Source organism: Chiloscyllium plagiosum, chromosome 1 (genome assembly GCF_004010195.1).
Source record: "Chiloscyllium plagiosum isolate BGI_BamShark_2017 chromosome 1, ASM401019v2, whole genome shotgun sequence".
NCBI lineage: Eukaryota > Metazoa > Chordata > Chondrichthyes > Orectolobiformes > Hemiscylliidae > Chiloscyllium > Chiloscyllium plagiosum.
Window position 1 is genome coordinate 32,225,953 of NC_057710.1, and position 7,208 is coordinate 32,233,160.

The 7,208-nt window shown below is 42.9% G+C and overlaps 1 protein-coding gene across 3 annotated transcripts in view; it reads right to left on the bottom strand.

Annotated features, from left to right (window-relative positions):
- Window positions 1–7,208, bottom strand: part of LOC122563508 (zinc finger and BTB domain-containing protein 7C) — a 240,135-nt gene that overhangs the window by 218,273 nt on the left and 14,654 nt on the right. Inside the window, exon 2 of one of the 3 annotated variants that reach the window (XM_043717351.1) lies at window positions 1,789–1,958. The exons of the other annotated variants lie outside the window; for them this stretch is intronic. The gene's annotated coding sequence lies outside the window, so the exon portion shown is untranslated. The remainder of the gene's footprint in view (window positions 1–1,788; window positions 1,959–7,208) is intronic. 3 annotated transcript variants of the gene reach the window in all.

A 7,208-nucleotide genomic window follows, 5' to 3' on the forward strand; every position in this document is an offset into this window, starting at 1 on the left:
TAGACAGTCAGAAACTTTTTCCCCCGGGTACAACAGAGTGTTACAAGGGGACATAAATTTAAGGTGAAGGGTGGAAGGTATGGCGGGGGGGGGGGGGGATGTCAGGGGTAGGTTCTTTACCCAGAGTGTGGTAGGGGCATGGAATGCGCTGCCTGTGGGAGTGGCAGAGTCAGAATCATTGGTGACCTTTAAGCGGCAATTGGATAGGTACATGGATGTGTGCTTAAGCTAGGACAAATGTTCAGCACAACATCATGGGCCGAAGGGCTTATTCTGTGCTGTATTGTTCTATGTTCTAAAGAGACCTTGAAGTGCAGGTTCTTAGCTCCTTGAAAGTTGAGTCACAGGTGGATAGGTTAGTGAGGGTGGCATTAAGTATGCTTTCCTTTATTGGTCAGAGCAGAGCGTATAGAAGTTGCAAGGTCATGTTCCGGCTATACAGAACATTGGTTAGGCTACTTTTGGATTAGTGTGTATTTTTGGTCTACCTCTTAGAGAGGATGTTGTGAAACTAGAAAGGGTTCAGAAAAGATTTACAGGGATGTTGGAGAGTTTGAGCTATAGGGAGAAGCTGTATTCCCTGGAACGTCGGTGGTTGAGGGGTGACCTTATAAAGGCTTATAAAATCATGAGGGGCATGATTAGGGTAAATAGACGAAGTCTTTCCCCTGGGGTGGGGGTGGGGGAGTCCAGAATGAGAGGGCATAGGTTTGGGGCTAGAGGAAAAAGATAGTGAACCCGGGTCTCAGGCGCTGTGAGGCAGCAGTGCTAACCACTGTGCCACCGTGCCGCCCTAGGGGCTAGAGGAAAAAGATATATTAAAAAAAAGGGACGTAAGGGATAACTTTTTCACACAGATGGTGGCGAATGTATGGAATGAGCTGCCAGAGGAAGTGATGGAGACTGGTAGAATTACAATATTTTAAAAGGCATCCGGATGGTTATGTGAATAGTAAGGGTTTACAGGGATACAGGCGAAGTGTTGGCAAATTGGATTAGTTAATTTAGGATATCTGTTCAGCATGGACGAGTTGGACCAAAAGGATCTGTTTCTCTGTTATACATCTCTGACTGATTAAGAAAAAAGCCCGCCCCCTTCAGTGTACCTTAGATATTTCGTTCCCAACCCTCATTCCCCCAACCCATCATCTGGGTGATGCACACATCGTACATGCCAATTTTAATCTGCACTAGAAGTGCATTTGCCTTGGTTTTGTATACTGTGTATTTAAATATAGCACCCTCAGTCCTGCATAAACTGCACCATTTTGTAGTTGTCCCCTTATCTGCTGTCCCTGAAGTTAGTTTCTGACCCATCCCATACTGTCATATCACTTGTTCTAGAAATTTTAATCTCTCCCGAGCGCCCACCCACCCCACTTTTCCACAGTTTTCCATACAACTGCACCCACCTCCCATTACTTAGTTTGAAGCCTAGTTAGGAGATTCATCATGACTCTGGTCCCAGCATGATTCAGGTATAGCCCATCCAATCAGAACAGCTCTCTTTCCAGTCCTGGTGGTATTGTTCCATGAATTCAAACCTATTTCTCCCACACCAGTCTTGGAACCATGTATTTACCTCTAATCTCATTGACTCTGCCAATTAGCTTGTGGCTCAGGTAGTAATCTGGAAACTACAAATTTTTTGGGTCTGTTTTTTTCAATTGGTTCATAATCCCTCAGCAGAACTTTTATCCATCTATAATTAGGTGCCTAATTGGACCACGATAACAGGATGTCATAGAGGAGTGGAAGCCAAACACACTGGGAAGAACAGGCCCTCACCTCATTAATGCCAATCTGAAATCAAAGCTGAAGTTTATGGAGGTGGAGGAGATCCCCTTCAAGAATATGGCAGACCCTCACATGGTCATGAAGCAGCTCCCATCTCTGTTCAGCATCATTTCCCTCTACATTCAGTCCTTTCTCCCCACTGAGCTGTTTCCTTGCCTACCCTGGAATGACAGTTGCAACAATGATTTCAATGATTCAACAACGATAAAGATTTTTCATCCAAAATCACCTTACAGACTTGCCTTCAGAAACTTTAAGCTTCTTTGACTTACTCGAGTTGGTCCATGCATGCCTTCACAATGTGTCTAAAGCTTAGGCAGCTCAAGATCTGCAGGTCTCCTGAGGGTCAAGTCTCACAGCACAGCAGACCACCAAAACCAGGGTGCTTTTTAGGTAGCAAACTGACCGGACCAATATCGTACCCAATATCCCAAAAGATTGTGAGTACCATATGCTATTCAGCCTTGACAAGGAGGCTACCTTCCACCTGGATGATAGCAGCTGCATGCTGGTCTAAGATATTGCAGAGATTCATAGGTGACCCTTCAAAAGGCCAGCTGTTACATCTACTACACTGTTGAAATTCTTACATACAGCAAAAGAACTTTAATAAATGATAAGCAAATATTATTGTGTATTTAACACAATTATAGAACAATAAAGTATATTATAAACTAACAATAAATACTACAAAAACTTTTATGATTGTATACCACAACACTAGAACTTGGCCAGGGTCCAAGTGGTGATATTGTCTAGTCTTCTCCAGAGGGTCTCAGGGGTGTTTTCTCTTTCAGTGATTATTCTCGAGTTACTGCGCTGAGCAAGATTTGGCAGTGATTCTTACAGTCCAAAGTCTTTATGCCTTGAAGGTCTCGAGTGTCTTTCAGTGGATCGATTAGGTTCAATTACCCTGATCATTTGGACCCAACCAGGCATTAGCACATTTATAGCAGGGTTGCTCTTGTGTCCATTACGGTGGGTGCTGGGTGCACATAGCCTCTTTCAAATAAGGGTGTTGGCACCTCAGTGTCTGGCGAATGACTCGATGCTTCAATTGTCCAAAGGGTGACATTCCACTATCCTATTCAAATCCAACTTCAAGTGTCTATTGCAGGGACTGCAGCTATCAGGCTAGTTTGCAAGCTGTCAGAGTTCTGCATGATGCTTTTTGGCATCATGTTAGTCAAGCTGGTTTTCCTTTCCCAGGATATTTTAGTTTATGGCCACTTCAAAGTTCATCATTAATTATTTTGGGCAACCTGTCTGGCCACAGTTAGAAATTCAAGGTCACAGTGGTCTTGATTGCTACTGGCAAGGCATGGCAATTAGTGATGCAAGTATGGGAACCACAAAGATGGACAGATCATTTAAGAGTAATTGCTTAAAGAGTAACAATCTCATTTGGTACTGCTTCTCAATCAGGCCTAAGTTTCTAAAGTTTACTTGTACCAAGGCTGGCACCTCCATCTCCTTCATGCCCCTCATCACCCTCTGTCAGTCTCCTGATAACCATAGCCACATTCTTCCTGAGCAGATTATTGCTCACTTCCAATGGCCTCAGTTTCCAAGAGTACAGAACCTACTTCCCAATGTTCAGGAAGAGATCAAACTATCCAATTTCCTAGTGCCCATACAACGCAGGGACAGTGATGATCAACATTCTGAATTGACAAAGTTCTTAATGCTGACTCCTCTCCGACTTGCATTGGGCTGCTGGAACTGTCTATAGACCAACTAACCTTCCTTCCCACCTATCCATTCCACCTTCCACTCTGACCTATCACCATCACTCCCCTCACCCTTTATCTATCATATACCTAGCTACCTTCCCCCTCCCAAGCCCCACTCCCCTCCCATTTATCTCTTCGCCCCCTTAGCACCCCTCCCATTCCTGATAAAGAGCTTATGCTCGAAACTTCAACTCTCCTGTTCCTCGGATGCTGCCTGACCAGCTGTGCTTTTCTAGTGCCACACTTTTTGACTAACTATTAGATCAAACCAATTTATCTGTATCGGTGCTATTCATAGCAAAATGGAAGAATTAATTAAACCACAAGAAATAGAAACAGAAGTAGGCTATTTGCACCCTCAAGCCTACTCTACCATTCAATGGAATCGTGACTGATCCAACATTACTAATGTCCACTTTTCTCCCATAACTGTTGACCCCTCCTGATCAAAAATCTCTCCCTACCTTGAATGTATACAGGACATAGCCACTATAGTTCTCTGTGGCAAGGTGTTCCAAAGATTCTCAACCCTCAAAGAAATTCTTCTTCATCCGAGTCTTAAATTGGGCACCTTTATCCTGAGTGTGTGTCCTCGATCCTCTGGTGAGAAAACATGCTCTCAGCACTTACGCTGTCAAGGCCCTTAAAAATCCTATGTTTCATGAAGTCACCTCTCAGTCTTCTAAACTGTAATGAAGAGACTCCAAATAGGTTTGGCCATTGCTCTTAACATAATCCCTCCATGACAAGGGTCCTCCTGGTGAACCTTCTCTGAACTGCTTCTAATGATGCGATATCTTTCCTTAAATAAGGGCACCAAACTGCTCACAGTACTGTAGATGGGATCTCACCAGCACTTGGTATAGTTGCACGAAGACTTCTTTTCTTATACTCCAACCTCCTCGAAATAAAGATCAACATTCCACTTGTCTTCCAGATCACCTAATGCACCTGCGCTAGCTTGGTGTTAGTTGCGAGTGTGTTGCAAATATAGTGCAGTGAACGCTACCTTTTTCCTACTTTGTTGCTGACATCACCACAGACACTAATGGCCATTACCTTTATTTAAGCTCTCCATTCTTTCCAGGCACACTCCGTCTTACCACAAATTGCTACTATGCTAGACATTCTAAGCATCTTACATTGGTTTTGAACATGATCGTTTCTAGATCATTTCATCACCCAGCCATTAATTTAAAGCTCTGTTTTCTATCCTGAGTATTCAAAGCACTGATCCAAATTTTAGGTAAAGCCTGTTTTAGTGGAATACTTCCTTCTTCCCAAGTCTATAGATTCACCTTTCACCACTCCTAGAAGTGGAGATGCATGGAGGTTTTGCTAGTTCATCATCTTTTGCCTAATTACGCCAAGTGTCAAACTTGTATGGCACAACCATTTTATAAAATAAACTGATTGCAATAGCTGCTTCTATTTGCCAAAGTAATAATGACAGAAACTAGAAGTAATGTAATTGTTAGTTCCCAGTGGCTCAAATAAGCAACCAAAAAGAGCAAAGTAAGCAATTTCTGTATGTTGAGAAATTTTGTATTGGTTAGTCTGAATTCAACTTAGTGTGATCATATTAATATAATTTTACAAATAAGAAACCACATTCCATGTATGCACCGAGTATGCTACTTCACACCTTATCTTTTGGCTACATGGAGCAAAGAGGCAACAGGCAGATTGAAGAACATCCATGAACCTACTTCTGCACCTTGCCAATAACCTTAAGATATAGGAGCAGAAACTGGGCCATTCAGCCCATAAAATTTGCCCAGTCATTCAATCATGGCTGATAAGTTTCTCAATCCCATTCTCCCCATAAGTTCTGAGTATCAAGGCTTATCTCAGTCTTAAATATACTCAATGACCTGGCCTCCACAGCTTTCTATGGCAATGATTCCATAGATTCACCATACTCTAGCTTAAGTTTCTCCATATCGCTGTTCTAAATCGTCTTCCATTTACTCCAGCACTATGCCCTCAGATCTTAGTCTCTCCTGCCAATGGAAGCATCTTCCCAACATCCACCCTGTCCAGGCCTTTCAGTATTCTGAATGTATCAATTAGATCTCCCCATCATCCTTCTAAACTCCAATATATATATATAAACATTCCTCATATATAAGCTGTTCATTCCTGTGACAATTCTCAAACGCCTTTTGAACATGCTCCAAGGCCAGTACATCCTTCCTGAGATATAGGGCCCAAAACTGCACACAATATTCCAAATCTGGTCTGACAAAAGCCTTATATAGCTTCAGAAGTACATACCTGCTTTTATATTCAAGGCCTCTCAAAACAAATGCCTTCACTGCATTTTCCTTCCTAACTACTGACTCATCCTGCAAGTTTACCTTGAGAGAATCCTGAACTAGAACTCCCAAGTCCCTTTGCACTTCAGACTTCAAAAGTTTCTCCCCATTTAGAAATTGGTAGGAAGAATAGAGGCAAGGACTAAAGTGCAGGACCTCACACTTTGCCACATTGTACTCCATCCGCCACTTTTTTGCCCACACTCCAAATCCATTTGCAGCCTCCCCAGCTCCTCAATACTACCTGTCCTTCCACTTATTTTTGTATTGTCTACAAACTTAGCCATACACCTTCAGTTCCTTCATCTAGACCATTAAATGTATAAAGTGAAAAGCTATGGTCCCAACAGAGCTTTCAGGAACACCACTTGTCACCAGCTACCATCCTGAGATGGACCCTTTTATCCCTACTCTCTACTTTCTGCTAGACAGCTAAGCTCCTATCCATGCTAACACCTTACTCCAAACACCATGGGCCCTTACTCAGTAGCCTCCTGTGTTGCATCCTGTCAAAGACCATCTTGAAATCCACTGGCTCTCCTTGGTCTAACCTGCTCACTATTTCCTCAAAAGAATTCTAGCAGATTTGTCAAGCATCATCTCTCCATGCTGACTTTGCCCTATTTTACCATACGTTCCCAAGCATTCAGAAATCTCATCCTTCATTACGGATTCCAGGACCTTACCCATGACCAAGGTTAAGCTAATCAATCTGTAATTTTCCATTTTTTGCCTTACTGCCTTTTTAACCAGGGGTGTCACGTTAGTGATTTTCCAGTACTATGGAACCCTTTCTGATTCTAGCAATTCCTGAATGATCCTACTAACACCTCAACCATCTCTTCAGCTATCTCCCTTACAACTCTGGGGTGTAGTCCATCTGGGGCGATTTATCCATCTTCAGGCCATTCAGTTTTTCTCACACCTTCTCCTTGGTGATGGCCACCATACTCACCTCTGCCCCCGTATGCTTGAAGTTTTGGGATATTACTCATGTCTTCCACTGTGAAGACTAATGCAAAGTAATTATTCAATTCCTCAGCCGTTTCTTGTTCACCACATTCCCTCCAGGGTCATTTTACAGCAGTCATGTCTCACAAACTTGATTGAGTTTTTTGATAAAGTAACAAAGATGATTGATGAGGGCACAGCAGTAGATGTGATCTATATGGACTTCAGTAAGGTGTTCGACAAGGTTCCCCATGGGAGACTGAATAGCAAGGTTAGATCTCATGGAATACAGGGAGAACTAGCCATTTGGATACAGAACTGGCTCAAAAGTAGAAGACAGAGGATGGTGGTGGAGCATTGTTTTTCAGACTGGAGGCCTGTGACCAGTGGAGTGCCACAAGGATTGGTG